Consider the following 27,375-nt stretch of genomic DNA (forward strand, 5'->3'; position numbering starts at 1 on the left):
CAGAACAGTTTAATGTTCTTTTAAATTCAGAGAGAAACAATTTATATCACAGCCACACGTTCAGTCACAGCAAAAGCAAAAGCCATGGATAATGCCATGAAACCAGTACAATTGATTTCTAGGGATAATTAGTTAAAATTAAATTAAATTATGTGCTTTCTGGAAGTTTATAAATTCTGATTTTATTGTTTTCCTTTTATTACATGCTATCCGGAGAAACATTTTGTCCTGAAAATAATTGTTATTGTACAGAGAGACATAAGAAACAAGTGATAAGGAGCAATCTGCTTTAGCTTTGAGAGTAGAAAAGATTGAGGGAAAGATATTTCTAATAGATACCAGAAATTGATTAAATGAAGGTATGTCAAACCTCCAAACATGAATCTAATTTTAGATCCTACAAGAAACACTGAGTTTTTCCACAGATATATTTCAGGAAAGCTTACCATATGTGTGGTCTACTTCACGTAAATAAAAAGTGCTTGATAGTAAATGTTGTATTTAAATGCCCAATTATTTAGATACTAAAATCTAGGTTCTAGAAATTCCAGGGATATATTAAAATATAGAAGAGCAGAACTTGCCTCACTACTAGAAATAGCATATCAAAGAAACTTATGCTCATTAGTAAATACTAATGAGACTAGTTGAGGTTAAACTGCTTTGACCAGTGGAATTTAGAAGGCCAGCAAACTAGATATCCAAAAAGAAAGACACCATACCCACCACATGCTTAAAACCAAGTTGTATTAGTATACCTGGAACAAGAGAGGTTTCCTAGGAAAGCATTATTCAGAGCTGTAGTCAGAGCAGCCAAGTAGGGACCCAACCATCCTTTGCTAAATAACTCTGGGGAGAAAAAGTTCCCCATCTGGCAACAATCTGCTGGATTACCATCCTACCTCACCTGTGAGCAAGGGGGGACCCATTGACTAGTTTCAGCCACACAGATAGATGCCGGCCAGCTTGTTTCCTTCGGGAGGCAGCAGTTCTATTCCTGCATGGGTTCACAAAAAAGCTAATGAGAATGCGTTAGCAGAAGTGCCGCTTCATCAGCCTGACTACAGTCCTCAACCAAAGGACAGCCACTTCGGAGCTCTTGCTAATGTGGCAAAAGAACTCCACCTGACCTAACATCCACATACTAAGTCTCCACTTGTATTGGTTATGTCATACAGATTATCAAATAGACATAGTTAAAATAATCGATGCTAAAAGAAAAAATGTTAATCAAAGTATAGGAATTGTTCTCTTCTAAATACCAAACTGAAGCTTTTAGTCAGCACTTACATTTACTTTTGCTTCAAAATGGGCTGAAAGCTATGTTATGAAATATTTACATTTTACACAAAGCTGATCTTTAATCAGCTTTGAGCTGAGCACTTGCAATCCCAACTGCCTTCAGCAAGAGCTGTGATTGCCAATACATCTGAAAGTCATTTTAGGAGCATAAAAGAAAACAAAAAGAGAACTGTAGCTTGATAGTCTATAGAGTTCATTTTGCGGTCCACAGCAGCGATACAGCTGACGTAATCCCATGGGTTGTGCTTCCCCGGCGCCCCTGCCCTGCGGTGGCACGCCGAGCCACGTGGCCAGCCTCCAGCCAGCTGCTTTGGCACCGGTCTGGGGTGCAAGCAGGGACACCTCCACACCGCAGGATTTAAAATCAGTGCAAGGCCTTTTTTTCTGCGTGTGGCAGCTGTGGACATGCCAGCACCACTGAGAAGGCAGCCGGCAGCCTACAGAAGTTAACTGTGCAAAAGTTCTCAGTGTTTGGTTTGACCCAAAGGGCACAGTTTAAATCCCTTCCCTAAAAGAGTCTAATTGCTGAGTTCCAGTATGGACTGAAGAGGTCTGTGAGGCATATGCAGTAGTAGCATATACACAACACAGCCTCATTGGAAGATATACATATTGCAGGAATGATGATGGCTTCTAGGAATTTAAGAACTTGGAAATCAAATATCCTTCAGAAAGTCATGAAGGCAAAACACAACTGTTTAATAAAAGAACCTACTTTGTTGAAGGGTAAATCTTTTTTATAGACGTGCAGGTTCCATGTACTAAACATATTCTTTGAATTAGTTTATTAATTTCATTCTGTGCTTTTCTTTATACAGTGTATTTCATGATTTTAGATGCAAAGACAGTACTATAAGTAACAGCATACATTTGACAGAATCCTGATTTCTACAACAAAAAAAATGACTTTTGTGGAAATGTTTTTCCCTTCTATGCCCCTTGTGAGATAAGATTTTTTAAAAAAAAATTTTTTTTTACTTACATCAAACAATAAAGCAAGAACTAAACAAGTTTTGAATACAAAAGTGAAACAAAGACATAGCCCAATACAAAGAAAGAGGAATACTTTTCACTGATGATGCAAAACAGAGTGCAACATTTATGTGACATCTGCTGGTTTGACTCAGGGCAGAGCTGGAGATCTGCTGAGGACTGAGAGTCAGACACTGGGACATGCAGTCAGCCAGCCCTGCAGTGGGAATTCCGCTTTTGCACCATGCCAGGGACATTGAGTTATGAATCTCGCATCTATAGCCGTGGTACACCACAAATTAAAAAAAAAATGTTATAACCTACTAGCCAATAAAACATTCCACGTACGGGTACAGGTAGACTGGTAAATGTATACTTTGTATAGCATTTGCTTAATCAATCTGAGGGTGTAGTTAGCTCTTCAAGTAGAACTGAAACAAACCTCACGTGGGCCTGCTGAGCTCTGTCCCAAATAAGATTGATTGGGTGGATCAGCTCAAGAGATGAAGGAAATCAAGGGGATTGGCAATAGACCAAATGATAGGGGAAAGATCCTTAGGTTATTGTTTGTTTAGGGAAAACATTTTGTTTGTGTTTTTTTCTCTCTGTTTTTTCTCCCCTCATATAGACATTAAAGAATGGATGTAACTTGATAGAAGATTCTGAACAAATAGGTCTGGAGTATAAACACTTGTATCGCTGGTGGTGCACATGCATATAGCCCAGATTCTCTTTGCACAACTGTGCTGGGTAGACACCATGCTACTGACAGATCTCTCTTTTATAGGACGGATTTGTAGAGCTCTCTGCAAAGAAAAAGAAATATAAGTTCAGGGTGACTTAAGAGGAAAAGTTAATGAAAAAGAATTATTGGTGTTCAGCATAGCCAAAGAGTCAATAAAACAGAATGATGTAATTTAGGTTGCAATGCTTTTTATTCTGACAGAGTCAGAGCGGCCTAGATACTTTCTACACTTCTCTCTAAGTCCCTGACTTAGATGTTAGATTTTTCTTGTTTGAAAAATATACCCTAACATCTCTTTTGTTGGACATCTTCTTGTTGTCTGCAATTTTTCAAACATAAAATTCCTTTGTATATGTAAAATTGGGTGTCAGATAAGAATAAGATAACATTTAATAATGAAAGAACTTATCCAAGAGCATTTTCATGTAGACCTGAAAACTAAAGGTCTGCATTTACCAGGATTATAAATTGCATCTTCTTCCTACTGGGTCTCCATAGAAACACATTTAGAATTTTTTTGTCTAACAGTTAGTAAGCTAGGGATTTAAACTATGGAGTCTGAATATTACTATTCTGCAAAGAACCTGTCTTAGTGAAAACAGTTATAATTCTGTGGAATAATGAAGTAGTATCACTTGATTAAAAGCAATGTTCAGATTTCAGTTTCTCGAGAAATAGCAGGCTTCAGGGGACAGTTCAGAAATTAAAAAAGGTGATAATGAACTCCAGGGATGTCAACAGTGTCATTTCCAAACTATATAGTTCTCTTATTAAATCTGATGTAGGATACACATGTAATCACATGAATACATGCAAAAGACTCTAAATCAAGGCAAGAGGGGAATCAAATAAGGTTGTGGTTCTCTAGAACACAGAAAAGTCCAAGTAACTATTTAGTGTTACTCTCCATCCTATTTAAAGAAATTTAATAAATATGTAACAGGTGACTTCTGAAGGGGTAGTTGAACAAAATGTGTATGAACAATGTTCCAAAGTAGAGGAGAGCTGGGCAACGTCCAAAGACTTTATACTTGGTGTAAAGACAATGAAATTGCCACTGAAATGTCTTGAACCTGTTTCATGCATCGAGGAGTGCCTTACTTTAGGACTGCTGAACTGGGACTGCTTCATCAAAGACCCCAGAGGACTTCAGCCCCCTCAGACAACACATAGACAGATTATAGTCCTAAATCCAAAATGCCAACCATGCTCCTCAGGTCCTCATAACGGTGGAAGTTTCTAAACTGAATAGGCAGGTCTGATTGCCCTGAGGAGTGTCCATGAGCTTGTGGTTCTGCATTCACTGCAAGGCCAGGGAACAGTGTGCCCTTTTCTGACCAACCGGGTCCACAAATCAAGGAAAGCAGCTGGGCATCTTGAGGGGCCTGGTGCTGCTTAAGGTCTGTGTTTGTGTTTCCTCAGAAGAAGGTGAGAGCTGGACTGCAGGATCCCATTTCCTGGATGAGTTTTCTAAGCTCTGTGTGGATGGTAATGGCAGGAGAACCACTTTCACTGGTTGTTTTTGTTGTTGTTGTTGTTTTAATTTGAGTTCACCTTGTTTGATAATCGCCTAAGACAACTTTAAGTGCTTGCCTGTGCAGGATGTTGGTTCTCAGTGCTTGGAGCTGTCAATCTGAACTTGGCTTCAACTTTTAGATCTGGAAAGGGGTGACATTCCAGACTTTTATTAGGCATTGCTTTTTTCTCAGTTGCGTGATGTCAATATGATTTCTTGGGCTGCCATGCTGCCCACCACACTGCATAGGGAACGTGAAACCTAGAGCAAAGTTATTAACAACCTAGATGCCCAAATCTAGGCTTTTGTTTTCATATTCAGGATCATGTCCATAAAACCAGCATTCACATTCTAGTCTTACGACATAGACAGAGATTGTAACTTTGCATGCAGAGCTACTATACTTCTCTTACCACCTCCCTGGCAGGTACAGCAATGGAGGAAACAGTGGCTGTCTTTACTTGTGAAGGCAGAGTAGAGTGGAAGCAAGGAGGGTACCAGCCTGACAGACTTACATAGAAGAAATAGCCTGGGTGAAAAACTTTCAAATTCCAACTCCCCACTCCCCCAGATGAATGCAATATAAGTATAACATAAGCATGTGCCCTTGTACGAGGTATAAACACTATAATATCCTGGTCATACCAAAGAAGTATACACATTCTGCTCTGAAGATGCGCACGTATTTAAGCTTCTGCCCCTGCCAGTGGATGCAGTGGTTAACAGCGTCTGATCCTGCACACTTCATATAGGCCCTGCATCATGGGTTAACGCACCCATACAGGTTTGGAGGCTTATCAAGATCTCCAAGGCAATAAGCTTCTAAATCCCCAACTCTCTTTAAAGAGCCTGTGGTATTTGATGCTGAAAAAATACAGAAGTCAGGGAATTCTGGAAGTACCATAATGGTGTACTGGGTTTAGCAGAAGCATTAAGTTTCTGGAATCATTAACTGTCTTACAGTGTATAAACAGTAAACTGCATTTCTATTTTGGTTGCAGAAAGACAATTTTCTTTCTTTCATTTTGCATTTAAATATATCCATAAAACGCAGCACCGAGGATGTGCTGCACAGTTACATTAACACAGAAATTTCATTTTTATGCAGATATCATTTTTTTGGATACATGCAGCATTCTTCAGCACCTTATCCTTGATTTTCTCTATTACCTTACTATTTTAAGGAGCAATTTTGGATGAAAAGAGGATGGACTAAGTTTAAAATCTTTAACGTGAGAACCTTGCCATTAAAATCCAATGTTATAAGCAAGATGAATATAATAATAGATGAGGACTAAGCTTATAAAAACTCTGGTTTCACATCTGAAATAAACTGGTAACTCCCAAGGCACTGTATCTGTAATGTAGCAAGTTGCACTTGATTCTGTAGAGGCCAGATCCGGCACTTATTAAATGCGTGTCCACTGACTTCAATGAATGCTGCACTAGTTCCTAATTTTGGAACTCTAATTTGGGTGGTATAATAGTACTTCTAAAGGTGGCTGAAATAATACCTAAATACGAGTTTGCTAAGTTCTTTCCTTCTAAAAACAACATCCTTTACCTATGCTGACTTGGACCATGTTTTAGAAAGCACTTTAGAAAGGAATAACTCAGAAGAGGAAAGTCTTTAATGCAGCAAGCCCTTAAAATAATTCCAGGGAGGTGGTTATCTAATTCTAACAGCCATTCAGCCCAGCAAAGATGCCCAGTGGGTTTGACTTCCTGCTTTTTCACAGATTTGGCCATTAACTTAGTCTCAGTTATAGTTTATCAAAAATTAGTACAATTTTCCTCACTTAGGCATGTTCAGATCTCAGAGTTTTGAGATGCTCTAATGAAAATTCTAAATAAACACAAGGTAGTGAAATAAAATGTTAAAAAAAGTTATAAAAAGTTGCTTGTGAAGAAAAGGTAGAAACCATTTACTGCAGTTTCTGGAATCACTCAAGTTACTCATTTCATCATGCCCAGCTTACAGTAAATTCAGTATCAGCATTTTCCATATGCACTGCTTGTGCCATCTGTAGATGTTATGCGTAATTGGATCATAAAGTCTTCCTGTGTGTAACAACTTGAGACAAAAGTGTGGCAGATCCTTTTTTATTAATTATGCACATGATCGTAATTTCTTCTTCTGCTATAACATCTGATTTTCATGGATAAATCTTGCATTTTCCTCTTTGCAACACTGCAGTGCTCCAACAATCAGAGAAAAAGTGCAACTCAATACACTTTATTGAGGGCAGCTATATTTGAAAGCAGCTGTAGTTCTTGTTGCATTCTTCACAAAGCATTCATTAGGGCTTTACAAACACCATTTGACACATAAAAGGGAAGGATCAGAATGGTTTGGACATAGGATGAAACAACATATTTCATTAAATATTAATTCCATATAGTAAATTAAAATGTAGTATATACAGCAAGTATGATACACATGTATGTACTATTTATATAAATATATATGCACATTTATAGTGCATACAGTAAATACAGCAATTCTGATGGAGAACTAGTTTATATTGCAGTATATTTGGTTCAGTAGTCTGAGGCATTCTCTATTGGGCCTGTTGCACTAAGGATAAGGTGACATACAGATTTCTTCTTCAAGGGAGGGACAGTAGTTTTCTATACAGTTTTCTTTAGGGATAACAGGGCTTTTGCTGTGCTCCTTCCAGAGTCTTTGGTTAGTTTTTCAGTGCTTAGTGTAGAAACATATCTTGCACATTTTGATAAGATGCTGTGGCGGTCTCAGCTCCTGGCCCTTGGGTTCAGTGGAATATTTTGGAAGGAAGGGGAGATCTGGACCCTCCCCAGAGCAAGTCCAGAGGTTGAAGCCGGGGCACTGACTCTTCAGGAACTTGGGGCAGATTGGGATTCAGCTGTGGCAATTGCAGAGTGGAGCGATGGGGCTTGTGTGCTGTAAAGGACAGCCCACAGCTAGGCCTTGGGAGGGAAGAAAGGAAGGAGGCATCCCTCAAGATGCAGAGGAGACCACATGGGTCTGAGGAAGGCTATGGGAAATTGTTGCATTAAAATGCAGAATTAAAGGGTCTCCTCCACTTCCCACCAGGAATGCTGTGGGCAGGTTTGTTTTCTAACCATTTGGTTTATTCTCTCCTTCCCAGCAGATCTGGCTTTTCTGTATTTAAAGATAAATGTGTTTCTAGATCACTATTTCTGTGCCCTGATGAAACCTCTCCTTAGAGGCTGGGTGCTGCTGGTGCCTTAGAAGGTGCTCACACACAAGGAAAGGTGGGGGTAGATCCATTTTCTGACTCTGATCAAATTCTGGTCTTATCTCAACCACATTTCCTGCCTCCCTGGTCATACCCCTGCATGTCTGCACACAAAAATGAAGACCACTCATCTGTCCCAGGCAGAAAGGTGAATAAAGACATCTGTAACATTATCTCCCCAGGGTCTCCTTTGGCAAGATTTCTGTGGCCGTGGCAGTAACAAGAGCACATAGAAGAACTGTTTAAGCCAGGTCATGATAACTCTACACCTACCTTCCTGCCCGCTTTGTCTCTGTATATATGACAAATTATATGTCTTTATGTATAACGCAGGAGCAAGATTATCACTGTCATATCAGTAAGTGGTCAGAGCTGGTACAGAGCAGGTGCTCAAAAAATAAGTGTATCTATGACTGTCATATGCAGTATCTAATAAGCTGCATTTGGTCTTTATGTCTGATTTAAGAAAAAGTGTTGCTAGGAGCTGTAGGATGATAATAGACATTTTTCCAGAGGAACAAGAAAGGGAAGCAAAGGGAACAGGTAAAGGTGAGAAGAACAAAGAATATGGCAAAATACTTGCTCTGAAAGATGTCTTGTAGCTCAGAATTTATTGATTTGAGATATGAATTACTGGTTTTATATCCATGTTCTGCAAGAAATCCATCTAGATGATCACAATAGTCCCTCCTAGGTTTAAAAATCTATGAATCAAGAGACATAAAAGGTAACAAATATGTAAATGAGTAATATATCCTAAAACATTAATCCAGTGCTCCTTCTTCCAAACCATTGTGTCCCATCTGCTAAAGTTAAGAGAATTAAACTACAACAATCACAGTACAACTGAAAGATAGGTGTATGTCTTATGAAATAAGACATACATAAGACTCATTGATATCTGTCACAGCACTGATTTTATTGCAGAATTGCTACACTGACTATTTTTCTTAAAAACTGACTTTGGACCATTTTACTTCAAACCTCACTTTTCAATGCGATCACTGTCACAGCATACCTCCTGGGTCCATATATTTCAGTGGACCTTGGGCAGATCATGACCTAAATTTTTCTGAAATTTCCAGTCTTAAAACTAAAGATATATTTCCTTGTTTGACCTTTGCCAGATGTAAATGGCACATTATGCCTTCAACCTTACACCTCTTGCCTATCCATTCTCTGATCCTTCTTTCTTTCTGTTTAACCATGCATGGTGGTGTCTTTTGGAAGCAATTTTGCATAATAAAAAATGGAAACTGCTGTTGAAGGCTCTCCTTTAGAACAGAAATGTTGGGAAAGTATGAGAAATAGTTCATGTGCTATGTACTGCAACACAGTGTTTACCCTGGATTCAGAGCTTCTTGCAACATGGAATTTGCCTCATGCTGGGTGGCCGTAACAGGAGAGGGAGTGCTACAATAATGTATCCTATAAATTCTCCCTTGCTGGAAAAAGGCAGAGCATGGGGTTTGTTTTAAGGGATTTGCATCAAATGAGAGCAGGAGGGGAAAGCTTCCAGAGATCAACAGGAAAAAATGTGGGAGTTCCTTTCCCCATTACTTACAATGGCACTGGCACACTACGTTTACGGGGGCCAAACAAGGACGCGTATTTTCTTTAGTGTTTTTTATTGATCTGGTTATAAAAATTTGTAAAATAAAACTTTAGCATAGGTCCTTCAAATCAAAAGAATGTTGAAATGAAAAGATGACAGGATCAACCATTTTCTTTCTCTGCTCCTTCAGGACTCCAGGATACTTACTCTCTGGATCAAAGTCACAGTGCTGGTGAGTACAGCACCAGTAATATCCAGTAACATGTTTGCACCAAGTAAGCCAGCTGAGGATCTGTCTCCTAGTTAGGATACAAGATCATTAATCCTAGTCTACAAACAGGGTTTACTTTCAGAGTTTATCCTGATAATTTACACTTTGCATTGGTACACGTACTCTGTTCAACTTTTATTTAAATTATACATTGATTTTTCTCTTTTCTGTTCTGTTTTTTTCTGCAGCCATTAAAGGGGGATGTAAATGGACACATTACTGGGGAAATATGCCAACAGAAAAGAGATAGGAACAAGTCTGTGCTTTCAGTCAGATTACAGACTATGGGCTTATTACCAAAAAGTGTCACTAGAAAGCACTGGGAAAGGTCCGTCGTGCTTCACAGTTCCTGAGCTGCAACACAGTTTTTGAGCGTAATTTTTGTTTCTAATGCACAAGAAGTGATTTGAGCTGACTGTGCTGACTGCTTGCAATGTGGTATACTTCCTCTTCACTGATTATATTACAGGTTTTGTTCATTAAGAACTAGGCTGAGCAATCAGCATGACGGCAGCAAAAGATATTATCGGGTACTGGGAACTAGTGAGAACAGCTAAGAAGAACCAGTCAGAAATCAACTGTGTGAAAGAGTATGTGCAGAATATCCATTAGTTCAATTACACACACATACCTACATTAGAATAACACTACTATAACTATAGGGTCAAACACTTGCCAGTTAAAAAGTGTCATAATTAAGGATGACTCATAACACATAATTAATTCCCTTTCACATATACATTAGGACATGTTCACATGCTGTTTTTTCCACAGAACATCTGCCTCCTCCTGTGCACAAAATTGGTGATGGTCATTTAATGACCAGTTGTTTAATATTTTTGTGTTCACCCCATCGTTTCTAGAGCTTACTTCATTTTCAAATTGTATTTTGAAGACATAATTATTAACTGATTGTGTTTGTCCTTGGTAAACATGACTTAAGGCTCATGGTGTTCCAGCCTTGGCAGCTGTGGGGATCAGAGCCTGCTCTGAAGACCCTCATCTTAGTTGAAGTCAGTAGTAGCTAGGACTGGATCTCTTTCGCAAGCGCTCAGCTGGGCTTCACTCACTCCAGGCACCATCAGGTATGTATTAGTGAATGAATCTTTTCAAGATCCTTCTGAGATGACAGCGTGCTATTGCTGTTCTACATGGAATGCCCAATGGAATTTTTCCATTTCTAATTGGCACAGTATAGAGATCACTCACAGCATCTGCATGAAATGAAGCAGGAACATGTTATGTGACCGTCACCTTAATTATAAAACCCTAATTCAACCCCAGAGCAGGTATTTCATGTACACTGAATGAAATGAACATCCTATGGGTTTTTCTTTAATTTGTTTTCCTTGAAGGGTACTTTGCAAAGTCTTTGTACAAGTGGCTTCAGCTGTGCTTGGAGAGGGATTAAAGGGTTAAAATAAGTGTGCTTTCACCTGGTGTTTCATCCACCTGCACAAAGTTAACCACTCGTCTGCTTTTCTTTCCCTGAAGAGATATATGCCTCCTGGCTTAAATTTTCTCTGTAGACAAACTTACTTCTGGTGATTCCTAGGCAAACTGCAAAAAATGTTGCAGAAATCAAAATGCAAGACGATGAATTACTGGATGAATGTTTGTGTCTCAGTAGATGTGTCCTTACTAATCGTAGTTGAAAGGTATCAGGAAGACTTAGTTATAAACTTCTGTATGGCTTCACATGCATAGTGAATCAAAGTCAATACCTAATTATAAACTAGCATAGCAAACAGGATAGTGCTTAGCAAAAAGCAAAGTAGCAGAGAAAACTTGGAAAAGTAAATGTAAGACATCTGTTTTGGATGTGTTGAGCTGACAGAAATAGGGAGACAAACCAAAAGAGATTGACATTTTTATTTGCATAGAAGGATTCTATGTAGGGTGCATCAGTGTCAGGATAGCAATTGAATGTGTATTCACAGAAATGGGTCTAGGGGGAGAATAAAATGTGTCAAAGACCTTTGGACATGTTGAAGCCCTGACAGAAGGAGGACAAATGAAAATTATGGAGAGGGAGGGCAGAAAAAGATCAGCTGGGGCCCGGGAAGCCACATAAGGGGGGGAAGGGGGAAGACAGAAGGGGGGAAGCATAAAGCCCTTCCAGATGGGGGCAGTTCTGCATTTTGGCTGTGAAGAAGCCATAACAGACGTTGCCAATTCGAAGATGGGCAAGAAAGTCAACAGTGAAGTTGACTGAGCTCTGAAGAGTCAGAGCGTTGTAGGTTGATGTCGGACATGAACAGGAGTTACTAAGAGAGGGGCTGCTGGAAACTTGAGAAGAGAGAAGAGAGCAGCGTTATTCGGTGCTGTTCAGAAGAACATTAGGTAAGCAGAATAGAAACAAAGATATTCCATGTCCTCCCAGTTGGTGAGCAGGGAGCAGAGGGAAAGGAGAAAAGTTTCTATAAGAGAAGGAAGTTGTAGTGTTTCTTTTTTGAAATGGCTGCTCTATGTTGCCTGAAGGTTACCCTGAGATGGAGAGTACTGAACCTTGACCAAATTATAAGAAAAGAAAAACAATACATTGGGAAATACTGGACAATTTGGCACATTTTTTCATGTAGAGAATTGTCCCATTTTGACATTTGTGTAAGTTTTGATTCAATTATTTCCAAACTCACTTTTAAAATAACTTCTATTTTAATACAGATCATGTTTTTAAAATGTTTTAATAGTAAAACGTTTAGACTTTATTGTAACAAAGCAATATGATTCCCCCAAATGTTTTTAATGATGTTTTTGAAAGGGTGTTTTATAGGTCATTTTAATTCCATTTCATAATGGAAAAAAAAATCAAAATTTCAGCAGTTCCTAAAGAATGGAATTATTCCCTCCTGACTTATTTCTTTGCAACTTCAAAAGGCATTGTGCAACTTGGACTGGAAAGAGGAACACTGAACTAATTAAAGATAAAATGAGAACAGCAAGAATTAAACAAACAAAACCGAAGCAAATGCATACAGAAAACAGTCCAGGAAAAGCCCAAAGGAATTATCAATGCCATCATTCATTCAAGCAATCAAGACAAATGACGTCAAGGTTTCAGAGTGCTGCTTGGGAAAAACAGCAAATGTAAAATACAAATTTCACGTCCCACCCAAGACAATACAAATACAGAAAACTAGTTCTTGCAAGACTGACAGTACTATTTCTACCACCTCTATCCTTATGCTTTCTATATATTTCCTTATTGCATCCTCATTCTTATTTCAGTTGCAATCATCCCAATTACGTAATTTTGGTGGAAAAGCAAATGATAAAATGTTGCTGCTATTTAGCGATAAATAGCAATAACTTTAGAAATAAAATAATCCCAGACTTTTGAGTGTTGTTGTTGCAAGTTATTTCTGAAACAGTAATTTCTGAGTGAAATGAGAGGAGAACTAAAAAAAGTAAAAAAATTTTGGTTAATTGTGCTACAGATGCTATAATCACTCATCTCAGGTAAGGAACTTGATACGTAGTTTCAACCACAGATGGACCAGTTTCAGTAAATATATCCCATAAAAATATATGGAATTTACCAATCACAGTGGGGTTTAAAAGGCTAAAATATCTTAGACTTTAAGAAGAAAAAGTACAAAGAAAAGCATACTTTAATGTGAAAAGGTAACATAAAACATCAAGCATAAATCTATTGAGGTAGAAAGAGATGTTAAGTACAGGTTAGTATATTTTTACAATATTCTATACATTTTCCATCTAATTCTTTGTGCCTATGACCATTCCAGAAAAATGGATCAAGGAAAAGTATTATTAAAGTCATTATTTAGTCATTATTTTGACTACCTGACTTTAGGACTAATACACAGACGTAACACTAATAACAGTATCTCTAAGAGAAAGAGGACACAGAGATGGGAAAAACAGAAGAAATGGCATGTTAAAAGCAGGAAATACAGAAAGAGACAGTTGAAAAAGAGAATTGAAATTGGTGGAGGGGAAAGCTTAAAAATCCAATGCAAAGATCACGGATGGTAATTTTACCCTGGACTTAGTGCAGAGCTAGTGAGGTTTTAATTAAGGACACTAGCACTGAAGGAAATGATTCAGGAGGTTCAAAGGTCTCACAAAACCATTCCAGAAGTTTATCATTGAATTTTCTTTTCTCATCTCATCTTCCTAAATTGTAGGACTCTCTATTCAGTATGATTTCTGTTTCTTTCCTATAACTCTATACTGTTTGTGAGCAAAGGATGAATGTTACTAGCATTTCCACAATGAGACTGCAGATATCTGGAGTGCTAACTTGGCAACTCACCGTCTACCAGGTGCCAAATCATTTATCTCAGCTTCTATAGCAGCATGTATTTGATGTAATGTATTTTCTACATAGCAATTTAGAGATTAAGAGAGGAAGGAAATTAAGCTTTTTGAAGAGAAAATGAAATACGTATCTCAGGCCAAATATCAGAAAAGCAAAAACTGAATAATTATGATAAAACAAAACATTGATGGATGGATAGCACGCATAGATGAGGGAAGCAGGGATAAAAAATAGTTGCAAGACAAATAGTGAGAAGCATAATTGGAAAAATACTAACAAAATAAAATATTGGACCTGACGGCTACCACTGTGGCAAGCTCCAGTGTAGACTTGATGTGCTCATCTTGGGAGGTCTTATTCAGGCAAGTGCTTTATTTTTCTAATTCCGTACTTTTTTAGGTGCAGTGTAATGATTTGGGCACGTATGACTCGGCTCTAGAGCAGCACATGGTATTGCTGACCAAGAGCCAGAGCCACAGCATGAGCCTTCACTCCCACTCAGGTCTGGGTGTAAAATAACCACATAGCTGTGGAAAAAGCAGGTCAAGGATCTGTTCACATCCTTGCCTCTGGAAGGAAGGAAGTAGCGACTAGCAAGTAGTCTCAAGTAGAGACTAGCAGCCCTTCAGAAGTTGCTCTATCACTCTCCATCTCTTACTGTTCTGCCAGCCAAGAGACAGACACACTACTCAGGGTTTTGCAAAGCCTTTTATTTTCATGTGCAGGTGTAAAGCCAAAGCACTTTTCTCCCAGGGCTTTGGCCTAGATCAAATTAACTTCATCTGTAGCTCCCATGAGGATTTGTTACTGGTTTTTTTGCACCATGCTGGTCTGCTCAAAGACCCTTGGTGCTATACAGACATTTGGGTTATCAAATGTTATCCTCAGTTCTAGCCTCAGAGATGGGATTTTTGCCAGGGCAGGATCCCACAATACAAGAAGTTTCTGTCTGAGGGAGAGCTCTTCTAATCTATCCCTACCCCATTGGCTTACATCCTGGCAAAGAGCCGTCTGGTTCTCCTAATATCTGCTGTTTAGTGAGACATCCTTCAGCAGCTGGAATTGGATTCACTCTCTTTTCTCCTTTCCCTGAGCAATAAAGGCTCCTCTTCTTTGCCTTCCCATGACTTGTCTGCTGCCTTTGGTCTGAGATGTTCTGCTGCTTTATGAGAGGATGCTGAAGGACCTCATGAAGCAGCTTCGAGGTAGGGGGCGGGAAGAAGAGGGTGTGGGGACCAATGAGCAGGGCTGCTGGTGGGAGAGGGGTTGTGGAACACTGTAGACAGGGATTTTGAGGGCTGTGACTGGGTTGGGGGCTGCAGTTGTGGTAGACTGTATGGGAGACAAGGATGCTTGAAGGATCAGTGATTTCAGTATCACAGCTGTCAAATGATCATTCAAGAATCAAGAGTGATTTAAGGATCAGGATTGATTTAGAAGTTGGCTGGAAGATTAATTGTTGATTTAGGGACTGATAAATGTGGATGGCAAGAGTTTCTGTGGAACTAGGGACCTAAAATCATCTTGCTCCAATTCCCTTCAGAAATGGACTATATTAAATATATGTCACAGTGGCAATTGGTAATGAAAAACGAAATATTAGCTGAGAGATTATAATGCCATAATCTTAAATTAAAATACCTAATGATTTGGAAAGCAGAGGTAATCCTGCACTTCTGTTTTTTTGTTTTTTCTCTTTTCTAGTCTGACTCATAATAGTTTGCTTATTGAGATTTGAAAGATGAAGATGCGTAAAATAAAAAAGACATGATGATATCTAAAAAGACTGATCTCCTTAGCATACAATTTATTTACAGTGCATGGAGAGAGGAGGAATTTCTCCTCCACAGACTGACTCAGAGGACGTGCTTTGGAGGAGTATCACTTTCTGCTCCCAAAAGAATAATCAATCTATATCAAAACTTAGGAAATGTAAATGAAAAAGGTAGTGGATAGGCAAAAAACAGCAGAAAGAAAAAAAAATTATGAGAGTCCTATATATTCCAGTATCATTTTGATGTGAATAGTAACCTCTGGATTGAGGAAAAGTAAAAAGCTGGTAAAATCCTGTTAGACTCCACCTTTTAAAGAATTGTCTTTTAATAAGTAATTGTGCTTTAGTGACTTCAACAACTTAATGGAAAGACTTTGGCTGCTAAAACTGAACATCAAGAATTTGCCACAGTGAGAATATTATTTTGTTTCATGATGTTTTTCTTCTTATCAAAATAATATGATTTTAGGGAAAAAAAGCAGCAAAAAATTTACTCCTGCAATAAAGCTGTTTCTAAGAAACACTACAGCTGCAAAAAACAATTTAGAGAGGAAAGAATTAACAGTTATTAAGATAATTAATCAATCTGAGAAAACCTGTCTGCCTGAATCTTGTACAAAACTAAATGCCACACTAAAATGATCTGCACATCTAGCTATCATCAAAAGGGATAATTCTGTGAGCAGAATATAAATTCAGCTATAACCGATTTTATTTATTTATTTATTTATTTATTTATCTATTTCATTAGTTAGTTAATTCTAGCATCTGTACTCACTGAGATTGTGCTGAATGATGAACAAGGTAATTGAACTCAAGTATGTCAGGACATGTGCTGCAGCGGAAGGGAGAAGACGCAATCTGTGACTGTATACTCTATGTGAATTCCATGTGGATGCCACATGTCCCAGCCAAGACGATACCACGCAAAGCTGCACAGAAATTTTGTTTCAGGACTTTAGGTACTGTATTTCCCTTCACACTAAACCACCTGGGAGAAGGTAGCTTCTAAGTAGCTCTAGTAGTGTTCAAATAGCAAGAGTGAATCTTACTCTTCTTCTGGACGGGTAGGATGGACTGTGGTGTAGCCCTCAGTAAACATTACACTTTACAGTCATTAAGCTATAGAGGCCAAAGTCTATGTGTACACAGCCTACGTAAAGCAGCAGCAATCATAACACTTTCTTGATTCACAGCAGAGCTGAGTCAGACCAGAAATCACCGTACTTCCTTGCAGACCTTCGCACTGCAAGAGTTGTCTGTATGTCAGCTCCACTGGACACACCAGAGCAGAAAGCAAAACCAGGTTAATGTTTGTATTGGAATCAAGCTGACCTGAAACTAAGTTATAGCTTCTTATTCTGCCTATAGAATATATTCTGGCAAAATGTGGAACCTGTTTTATTTTTAAAACCAGCTGAAAAATTTTGGCTAATCCTCCTTAGTTATGGGTAACAAACAGGATTAGCTTAAGGAAAACATCTTTCCTACTTAATTTGTTTGCTCTCTCTGTTTAAATTTTTATATAATTGCTTTCACTATGTCTATTGATGAATTTGTCTGGTCATGGTTATTTAGTGAAGCAGTAATATTTATGCTACGTCATTTAAAATCCTTATATGAGTAAAATTAAGCATGTGCCAGGCAGAGGACGTAATTTCTCCCTCGAAGTGGAAACTTTTCTAAATAAGAAGAGGAGAAGGGAAAAAAAAATTCTTCAAGGGAACTATAGCTCTACAACGTCCCAGTTAAGGGGCTTTGAATCATAGGCCGATGCTTGATTCAAATTGGAAATGTTTTTTTCAGAACTGAGTAGCAGCCGCAGAACTTCTTTTTCCCATCATTCATACATCCATTTTATTTATTAGAAGCAATTTAGAGGAAAATGTGGTAAATAGCTGGGGCCAAAGATCTATGGATTAGTTTCCCTAGAATTTGTTTTTCATCCTTTACTCTATCCTTCATAAAATTTAGGACACCATTTTGCTGAGAGACAGCTTTTAAAGCTCTGCTAACTTTAGCTACTCTGACAGCTGTATTATTAAACTCTTAGTTCAGCATGATGGAAACTCATACATAAAACCTGATGTAGTTAGACTTTAACTGGCAGTACTTCATAAATTACCTTGTTTGCATTAATAATTCATTTCAAAAAGAGAATGCAGCTTTTTTAAAACACCACCACCAACAAAAAAGCACTATACTCATCCAGCGACATTTTGTAGTGCTTCAGAAAACAAGGTGCATTGGGACATTTTGCTTTCTTGTGAAACTTGCAGGCTCAGAGAGAAACACCTGCTGTGGTGGGATAGCACAATCTGAAACAGCGGCCGTGAAGGTGGGTTAAAAGAAATGAATAAGACTTGGGGGTTTTGAGAGCTCTGGCTTCACTTCCTTGCTTTTTCTTAGCATGTGAAGTCATCTCACTGCTCTATGCCTCACTCGCTCACCGGGAAACTGAGATTGGTTAATCCTCCTTTCTTTTATATTTATGTCTTGTCTATCCTAACCTTGCCAAAAGATACACTTGAAGAGATAGATCCCTTGATTGCTACCAAACAATTGCCCTCCGCACTGGTCGGTCTCAGGGTTGCGAGCTATTAAATTACCCTGTTTGCAAACTCTTTGTGGCTACATGGAGTCCATCAGGGTGAAGGTACAAAGAGATTCAGATCTTGTTCCTGAACAGAAACACTGTCAAGTGATTAGTCATGCTAGATTGAAAATGTTTTATACAACACAGTATCTTCCAGTAAATCATCTAATGTGCTTTCAGGCAGATCTACTTATGTATCCACTAGCATACAGTAATACAGAAAAATGTAGTCAATTAGCTCTAAGAGACTATTTTCCTTTGAATATAAAGGAGAGCAGAAAACAAGATATATGGAAACTTTGTGATGTGTGATTTTGAGAAAATTGTGCAGGAGTAAATAATAGAATATTTTAATGCCTATGGTTCTTTACTTGTCTTCTAAGACTGTACTCAAATTGTAGCTCTGATGATTTTAAATAGTCATGCTCTAGCATAATATATTAATGTCAATTATCATCAGCATTCTATTTATTTCAATTATTTGGTTCCCTTTATTATTTCTTACATATAGTCAGTCTTGTACTCATGGGAATAATTCTGCTGTCTTCAAGAATGTGATTTGTATGAAAAAGACCTGTAAAAATGGTTGCAATATTCATAAGATGTCAAAAAATTGTCTTAATGTCCTCTCATTTGACTCCAGCAGAGTCAGTGGGTTTGTCACCAGTGTAGCAGAAACACTCTGGAACATCAGGCTTCTGTTTTCTCTACTCTGGGGAATCTGTACCCACATTTAGTTGAATTTAAACCCCCCTGTATAGGGTTTAGATCCTTGAAACACCAGCATTTCACAGAGTAGAATAAAGAAAGCCTCAAATCATCTGAGATCACTGATAACAGCATTTAAGTAAAAGTAGCAAATCTGAGAGATGAGAAAATTTTGTGAGTATGAAGAGGGATTTTTGTGTCACATACAGGCTGTAAGAAAAGTAGGTGTTGAATCAAGAGCGGGAGGAAGGGACAACGGTGAAGGAAAGCATGGTGTATGGCAGTCAGTCAGAGACAAGGTACTTGGCAGATCTATTTAGCTTTCTCAGTGCTTTTATTTCACATACAACTCCTAGCAGGTCAGTGCGGGAGATTTTCTTTTTATCTTCCTCCTGATATGTTTGCCTGCAAGACTTGACGGGGTCACTTGTGTCACTGAGTGCGGAATCCTGTTCTTGCAAACACAAGAACCCATATAATGATCATTTAATCTTCAGTGGTCTGTAGAAAATAGTCCACAGAGTTAACTGACCCACTCTCTAAAACATTTTCTAAAACCTTCTAATAAACGCTACAAACAAGGATTACAAATTGCAACCAAAAGGTATCACAGAAAATGGGAGGGTGAGGGGGAAGGAAAAAATCAAGGGCACTACCAAAAAGTAGTTAGTAGCAACCCATATTCTTTAATATGCTCCAGAGTATCTGGTTTGTGCTTTGGGGCTGAAAACAGTGGAGTGACTGAGGCCCTGCCAGCTTTCTGTATCCTTTGAAAAAGAAATTTGAAATTCTTTGCTACATTTTGATAGTACTTGCATTCAGTTAGTCTCTACTAAAATCAACAGAGACTATTGATTTCTGACAAGTTCTCATTTCATTTATTCAAGATTTGGGAATTTTGAAAAAGGTTTGGGGAGGGATTGGGGTTTTTGTTGTTATACTTTGACTTCATCCTTTGTTTAGGTTTTCAGCTGCAGGAATTTGGGAAGTGAGAGCCTTCTGGATAAAATATTCATTAAGAAAAATATTGTCTTTTGCTGGCAGGATTACTTTCAGTAGTTGATGCTAGATTTTACATTCCTCGCATCTTCCAAGCTCTCATTAGTATGATGGCATTTTTTGGTTTGCTAATAATGCCAGACTGTGACTTTATTATGTATTTTTCCCTTGGCTAAATGCCCTCCTCCGATCCTTACAAGTGAATATGAAAGATTTCGTAGGCTACTTATTCCTAGTAAGAGAAAACAGGGTCTTTGGGGATGGAGGGCAGGGGGGCAGAAGGTTATTTTCATTCTTTCCCAAGACTTCCCCTGTAAGGGTGGAGGTGGAGGTCTTTATAAGAGGTGTATGGTAATTCTCTCATCTATTTATTCCAGCTCTTTGATATCCTTCTTACTGTAGGTTTTATTAATTTTTTTAAAAATTATTTTTATGCCATGATTATAACCTTAGTATGCAAAAGAGGAGAAATTAACTTCTTGATTTTCCTTTTGTTCAAAGCAAAGGTTGGCCATGGTTGTATTAACTAACTTTCTAGAAAGAATTATCAATGTTTTTACCAGTACAATTCCTGATGTTAATCCTATCTCTTAGTCTGTAATTTGAGAGAACTTGGGACTTCAAAAAGTGTAAAAATTAGGTTGTTTAAAATAGGAAATGTGTCCTTCTTCTAAAGGATTGAGCTGCCTTTGTGGTTGGTGATTACATAAAGCCACCAACACAGTCTCACCCACAAATACAGAAGCTTTATACTGAGCTATATACTGTACCCTTCCATAGTCTAGTAATTTGGCCAGAGGGAATAGCATCAGGTAGATATGGAGTAGAGATGTGAATTCTTAGAGACTAATAGCCAGCTAATGGAATTTTATCAGGGAAATGAAATAAGAGTATGACTAAGGAATCTTGTCAGGGTTTTGAAATCCTGTCGTAAATTAGCACTTTTCTGGGCTGTCTCTATAGAGACCAAAGTGAAATAAGGAGCAATATAGAAGATCCTTTTTCTTCAGACTTGCTCCAAGGAGCAAATATGGACAATGTGGAAAAATTTGGACTGCCCTTAATTTTTTTTTCACTCCTGAAGTGACTTCAGTTTTCTAGTCGATGCTGTTAATTTGGCAGCTTTGGCAAGTGCTAAATTTGCCATTAAAGCTAAATAGAAAATCAATGGCTAACAGTCAGCAACAATATGATCTACTGTGACTAATGATGTATTTTCAGCTAATCTGTGAATGCTGAAGGTCTCAGGGCGCTTACTGATGTCAACAGGAATTGGTGGTGGTGGCGGTGGTGGTATTGGGGCAAGGAATTCTGTTTCTTGTTTGTCAGGCAGAAGTCCCTCAATGGGATGGCACATTAGCAAAATTCTGTGCCCTCGTGAAATATCAGTGTTATCTGAGAAACTATTGGCAAGCTTTTTGTTGTTAACTGCAGGAGGTGCACTAAGTTTGGCCTTGCTGTCAAGCCTGCTTCTGATGTGGTGAAATGAAATATGTGCTCTGTGTTCCCAGGGAGAGCTTTTATGACAAATGGCAGAATAATAGCCCTTGCTAATTTGTGTTGAGGTATACGCGCTGCTGGCTTGGTGGCATCACTGCAGCAAACTGTGAATCATGTGCAAAATGGAAAAAACCCTGCTTTTCCTGTACTGGGAGTGAATACAGAAAAGGCTGTTGTCTGCTTCGGATTTTAGGCACTGCTTCTCCAGCTTTGGCTTTTCTTTTTTAATAAAAGAATGCAGGAAACCAAAACTGCCTTGAAGAATAAGAATAAAAATAAAAGAAATTCTGTTCCAAATATTGTTCTTTGTCTGTTACTATATTAATATATTCAAATACTGTCTTTATTCTCCCAAGTTTAAAAATCAGTTATTCCCATTTCAAGCACCTTAGATGTTTTAAATAAATGTTCAGTGTGTGGATTAGGCTTTTTGTCTGCTCCTCTCCTTCTTTCCTACCCAGGTTTATGAATTGTGAGTTTATAATTCATAAACCTGGTATGGAGGACCAGCTGTGTCACCGTAACTTTGAGAGACAAACAAAAAAGGGCTGTCTTCAGTATCTGGAAGCCTTTTAACCACTTCCCTGGGACATAAATCTTCTGTAACCTTTAATATAAGAAGAATATTTACCCCCAAAGCATGGAAGTCCAGTGCATTTTGTGTCCTTCAGGCCCTGGCCATTGAATGGGCTGGAAGGCTCTTTAATAAGCTGAATCAAGCACTATGCAAAAGTACCCTGCATTGCAGGGAGGACATTTGCTAAGCAGGGCTGTGCATACGGTATGAAATTGTCCTGCATGCATGTTTCATAAGTGAGATCAACAGTTTGGCTCATGGAAAGCAGGCCTGAAACGCTCAGCATGAGTGTATTGCACAGGCACAATGTGTTTGTGGGGCATTGTTTCCCTAAGATCAGCACAATTAGAGTCAGGCCTGCAATGTTCCAGCAATTTTCCTCTCAAATTGTATTCTCATTTTGACACGACAGCATTAGGTATGTAATATGCAAACGCTGGGGGAACAGTTGTTTTGGTGCCAGCTTGGTTAGGTGGAGACAAAAGTTGCTGCATTTAAGCTTGGCCTATGAGGAAAAGGAAAATTGTGTGGGAGTCGTGAGTAACAATGTATTTTTTTAAGCAAGGGGTTTCACAGTGCTGGAGGAGAACTTCTCTAGAGCAGGCTTCATCTCTGGCCAATTCACAGCATTGGAAAAACAGTTCCTGTGAGTAAATCTATCGTGTTCCCTTTGACTGAGAGGAGGGAAGCAGGTGAGATGGGACCATGGAGGTTTCCACTAAAACCCTAGGATGAAGTACAAGGAGAGTCTGTGGCTTTTAAGTATGTTTTCTGCATTCAAGTTGTCAGTTGTTTTTTGTTGTAGGAGGGGAAGAAAGTTGGGATGTCACCAAATGCCACAGATACTATGAATGTAAATTCTTTTTTTTTTTTTTTTAAAGTGGACCTTAGAAGTTAGAGGATCACCGTGGGACTTTCAGCTTTCTTTTTTTCTAAATTACATTTACTATTTCGTAGTTACTCAACAAGAAGCTTGAAAATGTGACCTGAGTGCTCCTCAAAGAATTTATTTTTAAATAAAGAAAATTGAAGTCACAAATATTAAATGTCTTTCAAAAAATCTTGAGATTGTCTTAAAATAATACCATTTTTACTTCTCTACTTCAGTTTTTTCTGTAAGTCATGTAGAATAGACACATGAATTTATTGCAGCTCATCTTTTTCTTTGATGGGTTTCTTTGGTAGCTTCTTCAGCCTTTCATTTGGACTCATTTTTCATGCAATTTCTTTGCTAAAACATTTTCCGCCTCCCAAATTCCCAAAGGAGAAAGAATATAAATTATTATCTTTTCTATAGTATGTCTAAATACTACATTCATAGGTATACAAAATTCTGCCTTTTTAAAATGTGAGTAAAAAATTATCCTTTCCCCATTACATTTATGGAGAATTCCTAGGCAAGAATCCAAATAAAGAGCAAATCTATGGTTGTTTCTTCCTGATCGGCCAGTTACCAGGCACAGTTTTATAGGTATGTTGAGTATCTGCATCTCTTGGTTTAATCAACACCAGCTATCCTGTTATCTTTTCTATCCTTCATTTCTTTTCCAACAGGAATAAAAGAAAGAATAGTCAAATACAAATTTTCAGGTTGCTTGCAGGTATCTCCTATTTAAAAGACTTATTTTTTCAGATGATGTGCATGGGAGCATTTGTTTGATCCTTAGAACAGAAATTCTACAGGTACAGCCCTGTGTATTCTCCACATCAGTTTATGAATATTTTTTCTTGTTTTAGTATTTACATACTCAAAACAAGTTTCTGCTGCATATCTTAGACCTAAGCCTGGATCAGAAATTCTCTAAGTTCAGGAATTTGACTCCAGTCTAGAGGACTATAGAACTTTATAGAATTTAATTTATAAAAAGAAGTTGCTACAGGATGAAAACATGAAGTAATTCAGGCATTTTCTTCATTTATTCCCTTTTAAATGTTTTTGTCAATATGAAGATGTTCTTTGCTTCATTTATACTAATTAACTAAAAATTACAAAAAATGAGGAATGAAATGTCCTGATTTTATTCCGGGAATCCCCTTTTGAAGATTTCCAGGGAAACTGTAGTTCTCTGGCCATCTTCCATATCTTTTAACATAGACATTGAGAGGTGACTTTTAGATTATAGCTTCTAGTTTGTTGCCATAAGCACTCTACAAATACAAATTTTAGCAATGTCAGACCAGCCCTTGTCAATTGAAAGTGGGTAAAAGTGGTTATGGTGAAGGATCTTCATAAATGGATAACTTAGGATGTTTGAAGAACTTCCTGCTTCCACAGACACCAAGTTCTTTACAGTATATTTGGGCAGAATATATATTTTTATAGTTATTTCCCCCCCCCCCTTTTTTTTTAAGGTTGTTCTTTCATTTTTGCATAGAACTACTAAAAAGTTCGTCCACTGTGCCTTACTGAAGAAGTCATTTAGTAGGGTCCTTGCCAAGGTGCTACAGAATCATTCTCTTTTGGCAGTATAATTAAAAAGTTTCCTGGTGGTCTTTTTTAAACTCGTTTTCTTTCCCTGTTCCTACATGAGGCCACTGCTTATCTTCAGAGTTTCTCTCTGTGTCAGTGGTTGACTCATACGCTAGCTGGTGCAGCAGCTCTTTGACCTGAACTAACCCTTTTCCAACTATTCTTCATTTGCATCTTGGCTACCCTGGCTTCTCATTCAAGTGATTATTATTGTTCTTTATGTTCCATGTAGTGAAATATGATGCAGTGCCAGTGTGCTATACTTTAAATGATTTACAGAGAAGCCTGTAAATGAAACAGAAATCATGTGAGAGCTGAACTCTGAACTCCGCTTCTTGTCTAACTGACCAACCTTCATATCTTGTTCAAAACTTAAAACAGTGAAGGCCTCTTGCTGCTTATTGCAAACAATGTATATGCTGTTTCCCATATATTTGCATTTTGAATCCAAAGCTAAAATAAATGGAATGGGGTAAAAAACAGTGTTGTCAAGTATCTTTACAGGCACAAGATAATGTGCCAAAAAGCCAAGAGATGCCAGCTGACTGGGGAGCAGAGACAGCACAGCTGGAGTTATTTTCTAAATTAACTACTGTTTGTTAGGCATAGAGAAGACTTTTTTCTTGAAGGTGGTATTAACTATTTTGCCTTTTCAGCACAGAAGGAACATTTTTTTTTTTCATAATAAAAAAACTGCAGAGTATTATTGCATCTTACTTAGGGCTGAAACATTTGCATTAACTCAATGAATGTTTTGTCATGGGCTTTGTGAGAGCTAAACAAATTGCTGATTCCACAGCTTAATGACTACAGCCCATTTCCACATCCATCCCACTCCATTCCATACCCAAAAGGCTGGTTGCAAGTCAGAAAATGAATCTCCTTTTGTTTATCCTTCCCTTGTCTCATTGTGCTATGTGCTATAAAAACAGGTGCTATAGAAACAGTACAAAGGATGGACTCATTAGGAGGGTTGGGCTGTGCTTTTCCTAGTTGTTAAGATGATAGTCTGGGGCATTAAAGAATAGAGCTCCTTTCTCTGCCACAATAGTAGCCACCTCTGTAGAGCCACATTCACAAAAGGATTTTGGTCTCATAGGATCCAAAGCCCTCAATTAGACACATAGGCTCCGTATACTGGTATACATAGGTATATCTGATCTGAACTCCTAAAACTCACCAAAGTGGCTGCTAGTTTTTGATAGCTCATAGTGAGAAATCCCGAGGAGAATGTGTATTCTCAGCATACCTCCTGGCTCCATGGAGTCCATCCACTGCTGGCAGCCACAGGCAGGTGTTAGAGCACGTATGGGTGCCTTTTTTCCACAAAACATCCCACCATGTGGGATGGTAGAAGTTATCCAGTATTCAGGTAAATTGAGTCCACATATCATTTGGCTCTGATGAATTCGTTAACAAGCACACCTGTAGGTGTAAAGGCCATCATGGCTTCTCCTGCTGAAATGTTCTACTTGTGAAAACTGAAGCTCATTGGAGACTTGGTATCTTACTAGTTAGGCACTTACCCAGACTTCAGGGGAGACTTCCATTTCATCCCCTCCTACAGTCAATGCCTGATGTAAAACATTTCATTACTTAAAATTGATTCCCAGGTGAATATGCTAGTTATAAGGCAGCAACATTATGCTTCTTCCTGACCAAATGGATATTTAATTAGTCTGAGGAGATTAGTTTTAACTAAACTAAGGAAGGAGTCAGGCAACATACTCTACAGTGAGGTATAGCTGGGTAGTTAGAGCATTCCCTAGGTAAATGCAAGTTCAAATCTCTTCAAAGGAGAAGAGAAATGTATGTGCATTACCCGTACCTTGATACCAGTACCTCAAAACACTATGTTCCTGAATAGGAGGATAGAAATGCGTCGTACCTTGGTTTTGTTTGGTTTGTTGTTTTTTTTAATGTGGGGTTCAATTCTCCTGGTAAGCTCTGAGGATGCCTGTTTGATTGAAATCTGCAAAACATAAAATCCAGCAGGGTTTTGAAGACTTTATTCACAGGACCAAGTGGAGTTCAGGCACTGTGCAAGTGTGGTTTAACACAACTGCAAGACTGGAGTCAGACTTAACCTGGCACATGCATGTTGCACTGGTAAGATTAAAAGCTATAGTGTCCTTGGCCACCCTGTGCCCCTAGGTCTGTACCTGGGGGAAGTCTCAAGATGACTGCATTGCTTTCTTGAGGAGACCCAGGTAAAATGGAAGGTAAAAGTCATGAAAATAGGAGAGGATAAAAAATGAGATATTTATTATGTACAGAAAAAAAACACAAAGATGTTAACCTTTTAAAACACTTTTTAAAAATGAATGGTTTAGAAAATAATTTGATCTGTATTGAATTCATGTGTTATTCTCTTTTACCTTTAGACTTCTGCAATTTGGACAACTAGTTAAAATCAAGAGTTTCATTTGGACCTGCATTTTAATCTGTATATATAGGTGCAACAAAAATACAAAAATCCTGTCCTGTGCGAGTTGAAAGGGAAGTGAGGGGTTCCAGCCTATGTGTTCCAGTTTTGCTCTACGTGCAGTGCCAGGTGGATAGTGGTATCTGCTAGCAATTGGGAACTCAAGTTTCCAATACGGTCAGCAGCTGCAGTTGGAACAAGGCTGCTTTCTCTGTGAGCATCTGCCCAGACCCTTATTTCCCAAGAGTTTTTGAAAGGATTTTGGCTTTTCTAGGTTTGGATAAGATCTAAGCAGCTCTGGAATAATGCTGATATCACGTATGTGAATATCCAAATGTCCTGAAACAATTTTCCTCCATTGTTCTGATTTTTATTGAGAAAATCCTTCCCCCCCCCCTTCTTTTTTTCCTGGAACTAGCAAGTACTGATTGTTCTTTG

This window comes from Calonectris borealis, chromosome 2 (genome assembly GCF_964195595.1).
Source record: "Calonectris borealis chromosome 2, bCalBor7.hap1.2, whole genome shotgun sequence".
Classification (NCBI taxonomy): domain Eukaryota; kingdom Metazoa; phylum Chordata; class Aves; order Procellariiformes; family Procellariidae; genus Calonectris; species Calonectris borealis.